The sequence below is a fragment of the Lepeophtheirus salmonis genome, chromosome 4 (genome assembly GCF_016086655.4).
Source record: "Lepeophtheirus salmonis chromosome 4, UVic_Lsal_1.4, whole genome shotgun sequence".
NCBI lineage: Eukaryota > Metazoa > Arthropoda > Copepoda > Siphonostomatoida > Caligidae > Lepeophtheirus > Lepeophtheirus salmonis.
The window spans coordinates 958,995-980,781 of NC_052134.2; the positions used below are offsets into that span (position 1 = coordinate 958,995).

General features: G+C 26.6%; 1 protein-coding gene across 2 annotated transcripts in view; it reads left to right on the top strand.

The window, feature by feature from the left end:
- Positions 1 to 7,876: 7,876 nt before the first annotated feature.
- The window catches only part of LOC121116229 (limbic system-associated membrane protein), a 327,841-nt gene continuing 313,930 nt past the window's right edge, over positions 7,877 to 21,787 (top strand). For both annotated transcript variants that reach the window (XM_071887514.1, XM_071887515.1), the window contains exon 1: positions 7,877 to 8,038. The gene's annotated coding sequence lies outside the window, so the exon portion shown is untranslated. The remainder of the gene's footprint in view (positions 8,039 to 21,787) is intronic.

Consider the following 21,787-nt stretch of genomic DNA (forward strand, 5'->3'; position numbering starts at 1 on the left):
CAAAAGACAAAAAAATATAAAATGATAATTCTATGGGATCAAATTTTAAAATTAACTGCTTATAACATCACTAAAATTGCGTATTTTGCATAATTCTAAGTTGATTAAATATAGAGTAAAACTTTATAAACAAGAACTAAGCGTCAGCCTCTTATGTGAGATGAATTGATTCAATGACTATTTTGTAAATCACCTTGAGGTATATATTAGGTATTAGTAATATTAATTCAAAATATGGTAAATTTAATACCAAGAAAATATTAACAAGATCATCACTTAGAAAATTATTTTCTTTATTTGATAGATTACAAAAATGCACACAAAAGTTAGTCAAATATTAATAAATATTACAATATATCTTGTTATTTTTAAGTCATTTTGTTAAACATGTGAGATTCTTAGATTTAGATTATATTAACCTCTTGTTAGTGAAATGGGATTTTCTGTTACCCAAATGTTATGAAAATAATACTTTTTCCAATTAGATATTATTTTTTATTTTAATGCCAAATTTTTTAGTATACTTCTAAAGAATCCACTCATAATAAATGGGTTTTGGTTTGTTGTGGTAATAATGCATTTTCTAGGAATTATTTGTGTCCTACAATTTTTCCTCCAGATTTGATAAATGTATTAATTTGTTTAATTAGTAGTTCTTTTTTTAATGCAAGTGTTATAATATATGTATATTAATCTTATTTAAGATACTTCTTACCAAGTTTAGATTAGTGATAGATGTGTGATACGCGCGTACCTTTGTAGAAATCTCTCGTATTTATTCCGTGATTATTTCAAAAATATATACGTGATAGGATTGGATAACACATGTTGCAGTTGGAAATCCTAATCAAACTCAGAATATTTTAACCACAATAATAAAAAACTAGGTTAACAATCTACGAATCAGTGCAATAAATAAAGTTTATTATATTTACAATACGTTAATTTAATTATAAACGTCACTTAAAAAAAATTAAGAATCACACTCAGCATGAGATTTGGTTCTACAGCCGTATTATGTTTATATTTTACATAAAATAATATTTAACAAAAGATGTATTTATTCGACAAATCAAGTAACTCAATAACATCAAAAAGTACGAGTATTTATGAAATTTTAGTATCTGATCATAAATATGTTTCTTGATTTGTTAATTTTGATTATTGAAAAGTCTGCAAATATCAAAAATATTTCTATTGCAGTTAAAACTTAATAAAACCAAATAATTATTAATAATATTTGTAAGGATCAAGGAGACATTGGTTTTTTTCTGCAAATATATCTAGAAAACTTAGAATTGAGAATTTTCCAGTAAGGATATAATTAATTATAATTATAATACGTCTATATCACTTAAAATTTAATCGATCTCAAAATGTTTTTATTAAGTACTTTTACATCTTTTATCAAAAAATTCCCAATTCTTAGATTAAAATGTTTTCAATGAAAAAATATTTATTTACCAAAAATAATATCATTTTAATAATACTTTTTTAACTGAATATATAAACCAGTTTTTATGGGCCGGTCTTTAATCAAAAATATACAAAATGAATTTAAAACTCACTTTTGTCTTTGATAAATATGTAAACTTTGTTAAACAATTTTTTTAGATACTTTACATACAGAGAAATTTAGTGTGCCTACAAAAAAATTACTTACATTTAATTTATAAGGAATTATAATGAATTCACAGAGATGCCTGAAAGAGAATGATGTAACTCTTCTTAAATTAAAATTAATTCATAACCATAAGGCATTGGCATAAAGTATTTTTTTAATACATACATATTTAAAAAAAAGTCCTTTGAAAATATTTAATTATCTTTAAATAATCGTCTTTTGGATTATTATTATAAATGTATTTAAATATTTCAAAACTGAAATAGTTTTTTTTTGCTTCTACCTAGATAATTGAATATGTAAAGAAAAAAATAAATCATCTTTATGTTTTTTGGTACAAATTAAGATAAAATTGAGTATCTCCGAATTTTTTGTATATAGCGAGTGAATTTTTTTGTTTTTTTATATAATAATATAATTAATCTAAGCTTTTACTATTAAAATTTTAATATTTAATTTAAAATTCAATACTTTTTGCTTTATTTTTTGAATGATTATATATATTTTCTGGAGGTACTTCATGATATGTATTCGTATTGATTGAAAAATGATGTAAGATAAATTTAAAAAGATTCATACCGGAAAAAAAAAAAATTGATGTCATATTACAGTTTGTACTTATTAAAAAGAAAATGTTATCATGGAAATTCTTCATTCAAATGTTTTCCATTAGACACATGAATTTCTATAAAGATGGTTTTAATAAAAGGGAAGAAAAAATAGAATTGATTTGGATTTTTTAATTAATGTTTCTTTTATATGTAATAAACAATTGGAATTTGTTAGAAATTAGAATAAAAGCGTATTTTTATTTTATCCAAATTTGACTTAATGTTGTTAGATGCTAGGGTGTTGTTAGTTGGGGATGCATTCTTTACCTTCAGAATTTCAGCAGAGAAGATATGACGTACAAAAGTAGTCCTGAGTTATAGCAACATAAAAAATAACTCATCGATTATGGATTGTACTAAAGTATGTTTTAATACTTTTTCACACGTTTAATTTTGTTCTACAATTAACCAATATCTAATTTAATGTATTTTCTCTTGATCTGAACAACTTGGTTGAATTACTCTGCCCTCCCTCCCCCTCTTGACTATACTTAACAATGCAAAACCAACGATATTTTGCTTAAGTAAAGCGGGAAACAAAAGAGCTGAAAATTGTCTTTGCATCAGTCTTTCACTTCCTTTATAGATTGGACTAATGTCCAATCCACATCTTTTTTTCCCCAAAACGCTGACTTAAGTAATGGATTATCTTCACACAAATACTCTTAACTTCATTAGGTTAATGTTAAAGGACTCCACTTCAGGACCACTTAATATATGTAGAATTATCCACAGTGGCTTTAGAATTCAAAAGTTCAAAATGATTTGAACATAAGTAAGTTGATTTTCATAAAGACAAATGTCATACGTCCTTCTCCCAAACTCATAGGAATACTTTTTTCACTCCTTGCCCTGGTACATTGGTTTGTTTCTTTGTCAGCAAACCACCGTAGTAAAGTTTTCCAACGGTATTCTGAGTATATAATATTTAAAAATAATGGGAACGAACTATTTATTACGAGCTTTTTATAGACAATTCTTATTTATCTCTGAAATCCAAATGGTACTTTGGAGTTATAATAATTTAAAAACATGAAGTTCTTTCATTTTGTATTACCCTTGTCTTTAATCCTTAACAGATTCATAAATTTGATTACAGTGTACAGGGTAGGGCAGCAATACGTGTACTCGAGAGATGGGTCTATAAATTTATCAAGAATTTTATAATTTTAATAATTGCCAAAAATACTGTCAACGAAAAATGGAGAAAAAGTTTTTGCAAAACTTTTTTTCGCACAATATGGCCACCTTTATTAAAAATAACAGCCTTTCACGTCGCTTGAAGGCTATGCAGAAGTTGATGACAAACTCCTCTTTCAAGTTGTCTCATGCAGCCACTACGGAGAACTTCAGTGAGTCCATATTTGTGAGGTCCTGTTGGTTTTCCTCTCCATAGTCCCACATATAAAAAAGGCCAGTACGTTCAAAAACGGAGAGGAAGTGGGCAATTACTTTTTGGACCAGAATCGAGCCATGTTATTTGTACAAAACTCTTGGCATTTGGCGGATGTGTGAGATGGGTCACCGTCCTGAGTCCCCAAGTTGTTACCCTCTGTGTAGACGGTCTCCAGCCATAGCAAGATGGTGTACCTAGGCACTTTATATTAGGCAGATATTCTTTCCAGACTTGAAAAAGAATAGAGGCAACTTCTTTCCATCAGAGACCACAACATCGAGGACCATTTTTTGGGCTAACTATTGGGTTTCCTAAACCCTTTGGACCTTTGCTTTTGTTTCTGCAAACCATTGATCCTTCTGGCAGTTGTAAAAATCTTCTTGTTCGTAAAAAATCGCAGTTGATCCATTTTACTTGGTACATGAGAGGATTTTCTTTCACCCCTCGAGCCTCTTGGCTTTCATGAAATCTGTCAGAAGTTGGTGTGGGGTCCCTATGAAAGCCACTAATCACAAATTGTGCTTTATAGATCTTGCGTCTTGACGAAGGTTGCCAAAGTACCAATTATTTATTTTCAAAGGAGGGATCCATGACGAACCGGAATATGGAGAAGGAAGGGCGTGGGGGAATAAGGACAAGGCTTATTTATAAAGAAAATTCTATATTCTTATTAATACAAAAACTTACTCTGGTATACACATAGATTACAAAACTATTTATACAAATGTAAAAATTTGTAAAAGCAGTACTTTACAAATATATATATACATACAAGAAAACACATTAAAGGAGAATCAGAGGAAAGGAGACACGAATACATTACAATAGCCCTCCTGATGGTTCTATGAGCCACAGAGAAGTCGTTGGTGAGACAATTTATCGACTTAGTGGGATCCTCCTTTATATTTTTCTAAAACTTACAATCCCTTCATTTCCTGACATTCTGTAGAAACATTCTTCATTTTTTTTTGTATTTTGGCCCACTGAAAAACCAAGATACTAGAACAATTAAAAATGTCCGTCATCATTATGTTATCAAATTGACTCCAGCTTCTAGGAGACCTGAGATGCTTTGCATTTTTTGATTGTTGCTCAGTCAAATAACAAAAGACATTTTCATAGTAATGAAAAAATAAAAATTAATTAACAGTCCACGATTTGATGCCCTACCCTGTAGACATGTTAGAAAGATGCATGTTTAAAGTAAGAAAAATTTATTAAAATACAAATTTGACAAGTATTGACAATGAAAAATAGAAACCTCGGAATTTTTAAATGATGCAATGATCAGAGAGGGAAACAGTTATGTCATACTGTCTTTAAAAAGTGAATCAGTACTTGCAGAAGCTTTTTATATCAATTATTCACTGGCTACAAAAATTGAACAATTTTTTTTTATATTAGCTCAATTTTTCTGACTATATCAAATAAAATATCCGAGGAAATATAGAAATTCCTAAAAAATGCCTCTAATACTAATTTGATGCTACTTTTGATTATTTTTTTCGATATATCAGTCTACTTTCAATGTAAATATTAAATAAAAAACCAAACTAATGACATATAACAATAATATAATCATGTTTAAGATTTTAATTTTTCAAATAATTACTTATGAACTATAACGTACCTAATTCCCTATCTTATTAAAATCCTGGGGAGATATAAAAATATGATATTGAAAATACCACTTCTTACTACTTTTTTTAAAATCCAGGTAAGTGTTTCTATGAGTAAAAATTATTAAAAAAAAAACAACATGTCAATACAACATGAAATTTTCATTCTTGTGATGTATGTTATACTTAAAAACTTAACTTGAATTTGAAATAATAAATAAACTTCAAAAGCACATATCCATTTCAAAAGTTGACTTGAAAAATTAACAAATACCCAAAGTACTTTGTCTAGATACTTTTCTCCCAAATTCAGAAAACGTAACTAAACTATGGAAGTTGACAAATAAATGAAACCCATACATTTGAAATATCTCTATCTATTTTTTTGATGTGGTTCTCGAGAGAAACATTTCTTTGTCTCAACCTTAAAGTTTTGATCTTGTCTCAGTCTAGAATACTTGAAAGTATTTGTTTCTATGTAACTCAAAGGCTCAAAATAATTATATTATTTTAAATTTTTAGTAAAAAAATGTAAGATTATTTTCTTCATCTTTGTTTTGATCCTTCAAATTCTTAATATCTAGTTAAATAGTCATAAGCGTAAATCTAAAATGGATTAATGAATAATTTACATAGATAATAGTAATTTAAACGTCAAAGGGATAAATGCTATTGATTGATTAATAGCGTAATTACATAATAATTATAATAAATGGTTAAACAAAGTATTGTCAGCTATGAAAATACTGTAGAGCTTCGTAATTGATACATTTAGAATTTTACTTGATATGAAGTAAGGCATGTTAATTTTATGTATATATCTTCATCATAACAAAAAAAAACTGTGTATATGTATATTATTTTATAATTTGAACTTATCATTGTAAATAAAATAATTAAATATAAAGGAAATTATACAAACACAAATAATTAAAAAAATATATAGATCGTTTACGAAGAAAACACAAATAAAAATATCCATTTCTCTATTTTTACTCTGCAATATTTAGACAGAGAAAATGATGTGAATACGAATGTACTTACCTATTTTTATTTCATTAATATCATTATACAATATTTCGATCACGTAAAGTTAGTTCAGTACAGTAGATAATGACAATAAAAACATGTTAACAATGTCATTAATAAATGTCTCATATGTAATAGCAAAAGAAAAAAATACTCAAATAAATATAACAAATTCATTCATTCTCTTTCCTCCAATAATAAAAATAATATGTGAAAAGGAGGTTATGTTACTGAAGAATAAAAAGTGATGTCAAAATTTAACAAGGAGCTCTTGAGTCTTCCATTTCAATAGTGTCACACTTTAAAAAAATGAAAATTTAACCAATTTTTTAATTTATATAAACAAAAGTTCACTTCTAAGAAATTTATTTACGAAAAAAGGATAAAAATATTTGGGTTTTTTTTCGAAAAAATTGACATTCTAATGGTTAATTCTTCCTTTTTATGATGTTCATTTCATGATGAAAAATATCAGAAACATTCTAGACTAATAGCCTTCTAATAACTACAGGGGATTGAAAATAAAGGAAAAGACTATTTAATCTAATTGGTTTGGTTTTAGCCTGGACACTTCGGAAAATACATTGAGACACAAGGTTTGAGCTGAGTGTCAGCAAAATGATCACTTAGTTACCTTTATTAAGAAGAATTTAGCATTAAAGCTATTTCTTTTTAACAAAACATCAAAAGAATAAAACTGATGGAAATTAAATGTACATAATATTTTCTTAATAATTAATTATTTAAAATCACATACATGTACACATTTCTTCTTAAAATTAAATAATGATAATTAATTAATTGATCCCATTTTTCTCAAAATTGATTAGTAGCTTGAGTGAATGCACATTTAGTTATAAAAACCATGTGTATACTTTAGTGCTTATATCAATTATATTGTCTATAATATATAATAGCAGCCTCAAATGAAGTAGATTTTTATTAGTGATCACAGTCAATTAATTGACTACTAAGATTTTTAATAGTAATTATACTTGGAAGTTAATTATTGACAGCCTTCATTCTGAGTATCTAATATCAAATACTGATTACCTTTCCTCAGGATTGAGGTCATGTCACGATTGTATACGTTTGTAATTTTGTTCTTCTTAGTGTATAAATATCGACTCTTGATATTGATATTGTAGACAAAAATAATACTGCAATAGATTATAAATAATATAAATCAACAAATAAATAAATGGTTATAAAAATGACGTATTTTTTCAATTGTAAAACTTACGATTTTTCTTCTTTACTATTCACTAGTAAGCCAGCTCAACAAAAATGTTAGATATATTACAAATAATTTGATTGTGAATTCATTAAATTTATTTATTATTTATGCAGCATTCGTTATTTAGAATATTGCACATTCATCATATATTTGATCCATCCCTTATCAGATGAAATTAAATGATAGGGTCCCTGTCGTTTTTCTTTTTATTTAAGTAAAAGAGAAAGTAGTCGAAAACAAAACAATAGTAAATATCTTTCACGACGCATGGCGAAGAAAAAAAAATGAAGGAAAGAGCATTCTTCTCGAAAAAAAAAAGGGGGGAGAAACTTCTTTTCTATATCCCGTTGATAAATATTCAGTATGAAAGTTAAATCTTTCTCAATAATATGACCAAAATGTCAATTTAGTGATTATTTGATTTTATATACGAATAAAATACATATAAAGTGTGGAGCGTGTTTTATCACCATTAGTGATTTTTTTTTGCTCTGAACTACATATAACAAGATTGAAAGATAAGTAAGTGAACTAATAATTCATTTTTGTTCAGATAATAAGACATCTTTTTAATACATAATACAATCATTACTAAAACCTAAGATCATTATACGAAATTATACATTGTAAGAAACATGGAAAAATTATTGTTTAAAAAAATAAATAATGTAAATTTTTTACTGAAATGATAATTATATTATTGGATTCCTTTAATCATATTACAGACCCTTTTTAATTGTACATACGAATGTATTTTGTTACTAAATAAATATCTTTTAAAACCAAGACAAAATTTTATATTTGCATGCTCCCTGACAAATCTAAAAGTAAATTATACACGAATATATTACAACTATACTTTAAGAAATAGGGAAATGTAATTCATAAATATGAGAAACATCCTACACGTGAGAAGATAATTTATCTTTATAAGCAATGTGATATATTGTCCTACTAATCATTTAATTTTTGACAAATTTATTTTTAAAGTAGTACAATAAAGGAAATTGTTTCAAATGTTCTAAAGAATATTTTATACAATAATATATTTACTAGTGTTAAACCACAATCCAATACATTTTTTTATAATTTGGTCCTGAGCAAATTTTTTTAATACAATTGGAAAAAAAGAAGGATGAAAAAAGAAAAGGCAATTCAATTATTTTAGCCACAGAAAAATTAATACACAGAGTATTTACACATAGATGAATGAATAAAGGCATATTTATTACTTACAGGATTCTTAAAAAGATTGCACAAAGTTTAGGTATAAAATCCAGAATGAGATTTATTAATTAGCACCCAAAAGTGATTTTTTTTAAATGTCATCTAGCTAACATAACTAAATTGAGATCAAATCGATGAATTTATATTATATAATTGACATGAGTCCATCTTTTTGATCAAGTAAACATTAAACAACAAGAACCAAAACCAGAGGGGTAAAAAAGAACTAATTGTGAAAAAATAAAAGAAACTTTTTCATTGATGAAGGTACAAATAATCATTTGAAGAATATCGAAATGGAAAATAATTGTTTAATAATATTAGATACGAAAATATATTGATACCAACCCAATTCCAATCGAAACTCAAAAGGCATATTTACATATGTTTAAAAAAACATGAAAGTTATAATTGATAGGTCATCTTTCGGGACATGTAACAAATTTAATAAAATATACCCACTTGAAATTATTAATAGGCAACTTTTTTATGTAAGAATAATATTTTTTCATAAAATCATTTTTCAAAATCACTAGTTAAAAAAATGTTTATCATTTTGATGGTCGAACGATGAATTCATAAATGATTTTTTTATAATGATTCGATGCACATAATAATATAGGTATGAGTAAAAAAATAAAACATGTTGCTTGCTAACAAATTTTTAATGCAAACACTCTATGAAATATTTTTCACTTGTATTGTTTTATTGAGTTTTTAATGCTTCTTATATTTCGATATATATGTATATTCGTCTGGCACATAAGCTTTTGTAACATATGTAAACATTAGAATTAGTTTTTTTACGACAAATATTGTTAGTACAAATAACTGCCATTGTAACTAAATACTAGAAAAAAACACATAAATGTTTGGATATACATAAATAGTTATTTATCGCTTATAAAGTATAATTGACAAAACATATTGCAAAAATGTACAGTATGAACGAAGGGTAAACCTTTTTTTAAATAAAATACAATTTTCGACATATCTATTTTTAAAAAGTTGTTAATTTTTGTAATAACCATTTCTAAATGCAAAAAGTTAATATACTATATGCTTCGTTAAATTTTAAGATACTAACTATTAAAATTCCTATAAAATTTTAAACAAATGATTTTTTTATTCATAAAATAAAAAATCATCATTATATGGAATTTATGATCATTTACTAAAATATGATTTCGAGAAGAATATGGGCTTTTTAATAACATTTCTAATGTTGATGTAAAACTATCTATGTAAATAAATTAAATTAAGTTTACAAAACAAAAAAACAAACCACGAGATAAAGGCAAATAGCTATATTTTGATTTTTGCAAGGTTATAAATATATTTTACCCTAAAGGATAAATAATATATCTGATTAGAGTTATTGTTTAAAAAATTCATTCTTTTTAAAATATTGATATAATAGACAAACATGATTTACACTTTACATTTATGAGTATATAGTTTATTTCTTCATATTAGGTTTAAATTTGATGACTTTTCATAGGATTTCAAATATGATACGATTGGATGAATAGTTAAATCTTTACATAGAAGTCCAAATTTATAACTTGATATTTGTCATTTTAATTTAAAAGACATTTTTTAACAAATTTTTCGTAAAATGGTTGTTATGTATTTCCTTACAGTCTTCCTTATTTTTCATGGTTTATCCATTTATTTCTATTTTGAGGACAGGGTTGTGGTTTTACTACTGAAGGTTGAAAATCAAATATGACTACTTTTTGTATAGAAAATGAAAAGAAAAGGAAGAATTTGATACCACGCTTTGGAGACAGCAACGGATTTAGAACCTATGGAGTTATTTGGAAAATTTAATGACAATATCGAGCCAGATACATATCTTTTCAATTAGCTATTTTTTATTTATTTTTTCCAATGTTAGTTTCTTGCTGGTCTTTGTCCTAAAGCAAAATATCTTAATTTGGAGTATTTTAGCATGTTAAAAAAGAGAAAAAAAACAGAAATTCAACAAGGAACCCTCAAAAGTTCAAACACGTTTTGGAGGAAAGCAGCTTAGTTATAGTGACGGTTCATTAAATCGGCTACAAACAGCTGTGACGAAAAGGAAGTGGCAGAAAGAAATAAACAAGGACACATCCACAATTATTCTGATGTAGATCTTCAATTCTTCTCAGAGTCAAAGAAGGGCTTACGATTATAACTCTGTAACAAAACCCAAGGGTTACTTTCTATCTTTTATGAGTACACACAAATATTCAATCAGGTTTTTACTATAATTGAATTTAGGAGAAAAGGAAGTTCAATCCTCAGAAGTTTAATGACAACAGCCCAGAAAAAACAAATTTGCTCGTCATTTTGTCTACTCAATAACAAGGGGGAGCTACCAAATGCACCCAATTTTTATCCCAGCCTATAAATGTAAGGACTTTATACATATATTTGTACAATTTCTGATTGCAAGGCTGTTGAAATTTTGGTATGTGTGACAAAAAGCTATAAAAATGATATTTTAAGCTTTGTAATAATTCTAAGTACTTTTCATCAAATTATAATAACGATTAAGATATAACGTTAAGACACTAAGATTTTTGCAAGGTTATAAATATATTTTACCCTAAAGGACAAAAAAACTTAGATACTTTGCACCATTGAACTTTTATATTTAGATACCACAATCAAAATATATAAATGTAGCTCGGACTACATTTAAATGTATTTTTATGAAAAAAAAGGGGGAGGTGAGAAAATATTCCAGGATATGTAACATTGATAGTCATTTGAATGTAATTTGCTAAGGCTTTTACATGCTTATCCCAATAAAAGTGGGTGATATATATTTTTGTTTGAATGTTACAAGATACACACCTATATAACTGTTTGTGCTTATTTTTATCAAATTATTGGTGATAAAAGGAATTTATTGATCGACGTAAAAAATACAAATAATTAATATGGATAAAATTATTTATATACGCATCTTATAAAATAATTGCTTACTAAAAAAGAAAAAAAACTCCGTTGTATTTTGAGTTTTCTATGAAAAATCATGAGGTAGGGCCTGCTTTTGATTATTCATATCCTGGGATCAGAGGCAAAATGTCCTAAGCGTTTCAACCAAAATAAGCGACTTTATCGTATAAATATAAAACCTACAAGAACTGTAAAGTATTGTGAATATAAAGAAAATCAAATCAGTGTGGAAATGTGTAAAATTAATAATAGATTAGCAGAAACTATCTTACTACATTGTTTTGCATACCAAAAATTGACTTATGTACGACAATTCACCCTTGAATTTTATATTTTTTTACTTGTAAAGTAATATACTAAACTTATTTGAATAGACTCTGACAAGAAGAAAGACCTACTACCATTGATTAAAAATCTAAAGCTCGATCCTATCAGTCACTTATTATACATATTCTCCAGCTATGAAAGATTTTGAGCTCCCTTAAAATCATTCTAAACTTGTTTATTTTTCAATCTTATGCCTCTTAAAGATACAAACACACAATAATCCTAACTTTTAGAATGTGCCGTCCACAGTCAGGTAAATAGTCATTTTATTCAAAACAAATTTAAAGCCCCATTTTTAACAATTTACATTTGCTTAAAAAGTTTTTTTTCAGGAAATATTAGCTCACTTAAAATAAGATATGCAAGGGAAAAGGGCATCCAAAATTTTATTATATATAACATTTTACTTTCGACGTTTTGATTTTGACACAAAATAATAATGTGATAGTCTGTTTTATAAATAAATGATCAAAAACAAGTAGAAATTTGAGTGGAAAAATGTTCTTTCCCCAAAATGAATGCTACTTTACATAATTCGTTGATTGACGTAATCTAGTTTATTTTGTTTTATGATACTTATATTAAGTTAGTTTGAATACTCTTACAAAATTATCAATTTATTTACCAGTGACATCATTTTTTTAATCACCGAAAATTTATTATTCATGTTTTACTGAGTTTATTTTATCAGATCATTATCGATTTATAAAATAGATTAACCCAAATAAATATGACAGATTTTATTGAATTAACTAGTAATAAATTTATTATTCAATTTTTAAACGAATTTTTTATTAACTTTGATGAGGTAAATCAAATTTTTATGGGAATATAAGCATTAATGTTTGTTTAAAACTTTATAAGAGTTCTTATAAAAAATTAAGTCATTTGTAATTTTGTTTTTGTTGTATAAAATTGTTTCCATTTCTCATTTTAGTCTAAGAATAGAGTTGTAACTGCTATATGTAGGAAATATAACCGTAGTTAACTACAAAAAACAACTGGGTATGTACATCGTATTAAAAAATTATGATAGAAATTTAATCACAAATTACTAAGTAAATTTCAAAAAGTGTAAAGGTAAAACTTTTTGATTATATAAATATTAAAAAAAAATTGAAAAAGGTAAGAATTCAGGAAATTAAAGTTCTATCCTGAAATATCAAATCTTATTATTGAGAAAAAATTTCTAGAAATATTATGGTTCTATAACCTATGAATTACACAGTTGTTGTTAACCTTTAACACTGTCTTAAAGAGCATAAATGTATCTAATAATATGCATGAACATTGTTTTATCTCAACTGAACTGCATCTGTTGAACATTTTTATCAATAATATTATGATATATCAAAAATATATCTAATAGTGTATATGAACAGCTTATATTTTTATAAGGATTGTATAATATGTGGAGTTATTTTTTGGCTTACTTCCAATCAACATCTTTTCATCATTAGTCATTTTATTGCTATATCCAATTGGAAGAGAGTTAGAGAAAATTTTATTGTTTGGATAAATGAGTAGAAAATTTAATTCTCCATAAAATACCAAAGTAATAGAATATGCAATTTTAAATTACAAGGCTCTTGTTGCAGATAAACTGACAAAGTTGAGACCTATGGATGGATTGTAATTATGAGGGACTCTTATTGCCACAGTTACTTTCTATATGGTTTTTACGATTAAAATTGCAGATGATATAATCTCATCTTGGAAATTTTGAGGAGATCTGATTAAATTTCATTCTCCAATCTCCCCAGTGATATTTGTACGAGATTACTTGAAATTTTAAAAAGTTTCAGAATTTAGATTGAAATAGTGCTTTGTTTATTTTTTTCTTATTTAAGGTATGATTCTTAATCATAACTCCATAGTTGTATTTTAATTTTATATAAAATTGTTGTTTGGCATTTTTTATCATCGTTTTAAACACATTCGTTTGAGTAAATTTACGTATTTTTGTGTCCTTTTTTCCAGGGAAGTAACTTTATACTAAAAAAATTATTTATTCTGTGAGATGAAAACTTTTCTAGATAAATAAAGAGAGGAAGAAAATTTAAAAAAACTGTACGAAATTAAAATGGTTATGTACAACCATTTAGTTTTAATTCCTTATATTACTAATTTTTTTTTGACATATGTAGATAATATCTTGTGTCCATGTACTAAAATGTATGATCTGGATATCTGATCCAACGTGTTTTTGTTTATATTATTTTTGTAATAAGTTAGTTAACAAATAAATAATTGTTTTTATGCAACATTTTTTAAGTAAAGAAACCTTTGGTCAAAAAATTGAATATTCTGTTTACAATTTGAATTTGAGTTCACAATTTGAATTTCCTACAAGATACATCAACTTTTTGTCTTTATTAAACATATATTAAGCTATGTATTGTATTGATATGTGTCACAATCTCAAATGTTAATTTTATACGCATATTCATTGACACTTTCCTTATGCAAGGATTGATTCATTGTGACATCAATTAATTTCAATATTTTACAAACCATTATAATCACTTAAGCAAATCCACTCAAAAAATTCTATATAAAAGTGGTTTTTTAAAGGTTAATATTAAAACGAGAACTAAATAAGTAATCAAACGGTAACTAATCATAATGTAACAAAGAAATGAGAAGATTTCCTTATCGAGTATATATCTTAATAAATGCGTACATAAAAATATATAAATAAGTACACCTTTAATTTGAGGAACGGTAAATTTTCCGCTTTATAAAGATAATAGTCCATTAATATAGTTAATCAAAGACTCAGTTTAATAAATTGCTCAAGAAAAAAAATGTGGAATGGGAATTTTTATGAGCCCAAAATATTAAAATATAAAGCCCTCACTTTATTGATTATTTTATGAAAGTATAACACTTATAATAATTACAGCATTTCTTTTTTATAAGATTATAACATCTTTACAATTTGAAAACTTTCATTAAGGGAATTCAGCTACATAAGTACTTTGTATTTATATGATAAAATATATGGTATGCAATAATTTTGATCATGAATTAAAAAAACTTTTTTACATCGTATTAACCGTTCACGGATACATTAGCAAACATCTCATTGCCGATCACCACTTTGCTGCAAATGATAATAGAGATATTTGATGATGACTCATACTCAATTACTATTCGATTCTTATTCATGTTGCACCAATTTTAAAAGATAATACAAAGAAAAAAGTAATGTATTTATTTTGTAAGGTATGTCCAACAGTAGATGTGAATAACTAATATAAAAATATATGAAGTGAGTTGGTTCGGATATGTCATAATTATTCTAAAGTAAATTTTTGATTTAGAAGCTTGATTGGAAATATTAGTATGCCTTGAGTTGATAACCTGTCTCAAAATTCATTTCTTCATATGTCATATTGTCTTTGGAAAGGATCAGTTACTTAGTTACTTATATGAAATACTAAACAAATTATGGTGAATATATTTAGTTATAAAGAATATGAAAAAAATCATATAATTCACATTTGATATTCATTGCATAAAAAAAACGTAAGTTGTGTTGACTGTGGGTTGAAGGGGCGAGTCGAAGGAAGAATACTCCTAAATCGACTCCTCTCTCCTGTCATTTTGATTTGCCATTAGTTCCAAAAGTGAAACAGTGACATTTTTGCAATGAATACACAGTTTTATGAAATTTGTCACAAATTTTGTCCCATTGTGAGATAAAAACAACTCATCTTACATCGCATAAGTTGGAAAGATCTTCGGATCAGATTGTGAAACCTGTCAATTTAGAAGCATTATCTCATTGGGGTAACAAAATACCTGAAAATGTTGCTGAAGATATGGTGGATATCGCTCCTACGCATCAACATTTTGGATATGATCTGATGTAAAATCAGACTCTTATGTTGTAGAAAATACCAATGGAATCAAGAAAAACGCAAATAAAGGGGATGAACAAAGAAAGCTCGTGAAAATAACATCCAAAAATTCGTCAGATCAAAATTAAATATTACAACAATTCTGTTTACTTTTCTTAAATATATAATTATATATTTTTTTTAAATGTTTTTGCGATATTGATGATTTTAAAATATTTCTGGGGTGTATACCTTTCATATTTCTTTTCGGAAAGATTATTGCTTCTTGTGTAGAGTAAATTTGATTATATTCAGCTAGATAATTATAGTGTCAGAGGCAACCTCAGGATGGAGGTGTGTCGATCTGTACTTTGCAAAGAGTTCATGGAAGCTTCAACATGTTAAATCCAAATTATTGATTCATTAGTATTCCTCGTTAAATTTAAATAACAATCATTCATTGATCGACTCTTTGGTCTCTCTTCTCTGTATATTTTTATGTTTTTAATTTATTTTTTGGGCAATTGTCGGGATTTTTGTTGTAACTGTTCTAATAGCAGTTCGAGCTAACTGTTAAAACGTTATAATAAAATGATTTAATGATTAATTAATCAACATTTAATTTTAAAAAATTTGCAAATAAACATACGTTTCATTTTTTCAATAGGAATTATTATTACAATGTATTGGAGCTTGAATCATCAACAAATATGCATTTTTCTCAGAGCTCTTATCAACACAAAAGCTATGGGGCATAACCTTTGTATATGAACTTATTGGAAAGTTGAGATACCCAAGAATATTAACTATAGTTTAAAAACTTCATTTGATTTCTGAAATTGTTTTTACCCCGATTACAAAGGAATTATTGTTTATAGAAATGGACAAAAAAATAGTTCAAAAATACAAATTTAATTCAATGTTAAAGTATAAAAAATTGATATTATAGCTCATTTTTTTGTCAACGGCCATATCTATGATAAAACATACATAACATACATATTGCTTTAAACATTCTATGATCAATCAAGTATAGAATGTTACCTATATTGTGTATCTAAAAAATACATTGTGAGAACTAGTGTTTCTATTTAGAAACACTGTTTGTATAAAAATATTTTTTTTTAAAGATATTTGTCAATTAATTTATTTTAAGACAATAGAAAAACTTTTCGAAATGATAATATGATTTTTTTTCTAAATAATTAATTTTGAATATTATTTACTAATATAATATTCATTTTAATGAGTATTTATTTGACAATGAATAAAAAAGATTTATTTTATTTATGCTAATCTAAATATATCTGATTAGAGTTATTGTTTAAAAAATTAATTCTTTTTAAAATATTGATATAATAGACAAACATGATTTACACTTTACATTTATGAGTATATAATTTATTTCTTCATATTAGGTTTAAATTTGATGACTTTTCATAGGATTTCAAATATGATACGATTGGATGAATAGTTAAATCTTTACATAGAAGTCCAAATTTATAACTTGATATTTGTCATTTTAATTTATAAGACATTTTTTAACAAATTTGTCGTAAAATGGTTGTTATACATTTCCTTACAGTCTTCCTTATTTTTCATGGTTTATCCATTTATTTCTATTTTGAGGACAGGGTTGTGGTTTTACTACTGAAGGTTGAAAATCAAATATTACTACTTTTTGTATAGAAAATGAAAAGAAAAGGAAGAATTTGATACCACGCTTTGGAGACAGCGACGGATTTAGAACCTATGGGGTTATTTGGAAAATTTAATAACAATATCGAGCCAGATACATATATTTTCAATTAGCTATTTTTTATTTATTTTTTCCAATGTTAGTTTCTTGCTGGTCTTTGTCCTAAAGCAAAAGATCTTAATTTGGAGTATTTTAGCATGTTAAAAAAGAAAAAAACAGAAATTCAACAAGGAACCCTCAAAAGTTCAAACACGTTTTGGAGGAAAGCAGCTTAGTTATAGTGACGGTTCATTAAATCGGCTACAAACAGCTGTGACGAAAGGGAAGTGGCAGAAAGAAATAAACAAGGACACATCCACAATTATTCTGATGTAGATCTTCAATTCTTCTCAGAGTCAAAAAAGGGCTTACAATTATAACTCTGTAACAAAACCTAAGGGTTACTTTCTATCTTTTATGAGTACACACAAATATTCAATCAGGTTTTCACTATAATTGAATTTAGGAGAAAAGGAAGTTCAATCCTCAGAAGTTTAATGACAACAGCCCAGAAAAAACAAATTTGCTCGTCATTTTGTCTACTCCAAAACAAGGGGAGCTAACAAATGCACCCAATTTTTATCCCAGCCTATAAATGTAAGGACCTTATACACATATTTGTACAATTTCTGATTGCAAGGCTGTTGAAATTTTGATATGTGTGACAAAAAGCTATAAAAATGATATTTTAAGCCTTGTAATAATTCTAAGTACTTTTCATCAAATTATATGAACGATTAAGATATAACGTTAAGACACTAAGATTTTTTTCACTCTTCCCCCAAACACTAGCCACCTACATACTTTAAAAAGTAGCCAAGAGTTTTGAAATATCTCAATATTTATTTTATTTTCTCTGCTCAATGTACCTAAGAACATTAAAGGTTTTAGAAAATATAATCCTAAAATGAGTGCTAAATTTTTAGTAGTTTCAAATTGATTGTTTCTCCTTTTAATCTTCTACATTAGATAAAATAAATAAAATCATCTGTGAAGAGCCAGACAAAATCTTTCATATGAGGTTTCTGTTTTAGTAGATCAAAGCTTTCAGTTTAGGTGACTGTTTCTTCGCTGATTAATAGGGGTAGAAGCTGTTCCTTGCAAAGTGCATAGCTGTGCACCTTAGTTTGTCATTGATGTCACGATGGAAAGTTGCACAGGACGTTACGTCAATTCTATCAGCGATTGTATTCATCGATTGTCCGTAATTCTTCTTCTTCATTTTTTTTCTCTCTCCTCAACAATGCAAGACTTTGGACAAATTTGGGTACTTCTGGGTAACAAGGCTTCCCGGATATTATCGTCAGTGGGTCTTCATTATCCTGTTCTACACGTTTTCGCAATTTTTGTACGGATCGAGTAGTGCACATGATTACTTCATCCAAAATGCCTTGTCTATTTTACCATTTGAATTGCACAAAGTACACAATGTTTTAGTTCCTGATTAAAATAAGACAGCAGTATAGTGTCAAAATGTAGCATAATGAGCAATTCATGTGATAAGAGTAATATTTTGGTGGGGGATAGGATTAGGCCAAAGAAAATTTCCATTGTTTAAAATAAATACTTTTAATACAGTGGCACGTCATATTTTTTCCAACTGTCTGTGTACTTGTCTCTTCTTTTATCTTCCATTTTGCAATATTTAAGTTTTGTTATTAACAACTTTCAGAACATCTATTCAAATAATTTAAAACTCATTTATTTTGCTCATTATTTGTATTCTTGCTTTGATGAATTTATTATGAAATTATATAATTGGGAGTGTATACTAAATAAATATTATTCATTAAACCTATATGTTCTCCTTAGGTTATTTTTATTATCTAAAGGTTTGCACAACTATTTTTCTGCATTTCAGTAAATTTATAGCGACCAAATGTTTGAGTACTTAGATTTGTGATATATTTACTATAGAAAAGCTAAAATCTTATTACTATTTATAAAATGTATAAATTCATTTAAGAGATTAGCCATATTTTTATACTATAATTCACTTCTTTAGTTTGTTAAAACATTGTTTTCACCCTTATTCTTGTTCTAACAGTAATTAATTTATTGAAGATTGACGGTAATTCTGAATTAACTTGCATTAATTTGTCATTATTCAACCCATTGACACAGAATTTTACATTTTCTACATCGATATTAACACCAGTTTAAACATCTATGATGAGCAATAAGTACTATTAAAACAAACATTTGTACTTATATTCAAGAATTGGTATAGAAATTTATTTGAAGGCTCTATGCATAAAGTATATTTTCCTCTTTAGGAACGACCAATTATTGAACTTACGCACATTAAATTCAAGAGAATAATTTCTCCCCAGCGCTTTTTCCAAAGGCTAAATAAATTTTATTTTGTTAGGATAAGAAAGTCTCCATTGTATTATTTTATCAAGCATACCTTTTTCTATGTTAGTACTCATTTTTAAGTAATAGAAAGAGATGTTTAATTTCGGAAAATATTAAAAACTTTCGCTTTTAAGGGGTTATAAAGGCCTTAGTAAAGTATTTATTTTTCTTATAACTTTGTGAAAACCAATTGATAATGACACTACTATCTGGTATTCATGATGATTTCATTTAGCAAAGATTGCTTAATGGTACGAGTTATATGATCAATTAGGACGCATCCTTAAAATTTAGGATGTGATTAGACGAGTAGATATCTTTACTTAACGTTTTTATTATTCAATAAATAATAGGACGTTTCTTTAGGAGTTGATTATTTTATTAGAGGAGTGTTCTTCATATCCTTTGTTTACCATACGAGTAGTGGTTCCCCATTTAATAAACAAAGCTACCCGTTTGAAAAAAAAAAACGATCAGGAAATGAGACAAATACTAAAAATATCTTATATATTCATTCATTTTTTGTAGAAATACTTAAATACTATAGACTATTTATTCGTGAAAGTTAAAATACATAGCGTAAATTATTCATTCGAGAAGAAAATCTCCTTGTTCGCTCAATGTTTGAGATCATTAAGAAGACCTCTACAGCGCTTAATACATAATAGTTGATGCTTTTGAGTAAATAGTGAGATCTTTTCAAACCTCATTGTCTTCTTTTTTCAATGGTCATTTTTGAGATAATTTTTTAAAGTTTTATCATTAAAAAAAAAAAAAAAAAAAGAGCAAAGAGTTACTGAATTTCTTTCTAGTGTATTATTAGTTATCCTTTCGGAACTACGGGGCACTGGTGTGCCATATTTTCACTTATTTATTTTTCATGATATTTCAGATACTTTAAAATTATTAGAAATAATCTTGGTAGATTACTAAAGCTGACATATAATAATTTTATCATAGGACTTTTTATTCGTGCTGTAGAAGTCTTCAAACTATGTCGTTTCGGAATTCGATAAACTACCATTATATCTACAATATGTTATTCATGTATGGATAATTAACAAAAAAAATTATTGCTTATTAATATTTATATAGTATAATGATTAATTGTTGAAAATTTTTATATAATTTGATGAAAAATGGAAATGTAATGGTAGTTTAAAATTGTTGGGACACTGGAGTGAATGCATTTTTTTCCTTTTTTCATTAAGCTTAAAAATTTGTTCAGGATGATACATATGTATCTTTGGTTTTTGTCCTTTTAGAGTATTCATTTTTTTTGTAGACAGATTACCAAGTAATATATTAATATACATAGAAAAAGAATTTATGAATACTTTATTATTGAAAGACAACACAGACCAACAATTCCTACAATTGTTGAGCTCAAAGACCAAGGATGGGGGAGTTGATCTCATTATTCAAAGAAATACTTGGTACTACAAAGATTGCAAGACATTTAAACAAACTTTATAATCTTGTATGATCCTCTAGATAGCAACAAGCTTAAATAGCAATATCGTTTATAACATTCAATATCCAAATAAATTATCGCTTCTTGTCTTCAAAGATGTAATTGACAAGAGTGTGATTACATATTTCGAAGGGGTTAAGACAGAAACCCAATCGTCTTTCCCACTGAACAGAAAACAAATGTATTTTTTATAATGGACAATCATAGAGGAAATTTACCGGAGTTTGAACAAAAAAAAAAGTGTGCATACTTTGCCAGCAAAAATATAGAAAATGGTACTTTCTTCATTTAAGTTGCTTGTAATTTTGCTTTATACTTGTTAAGAAATATATATTGCTTTGCTATGTTTTAAA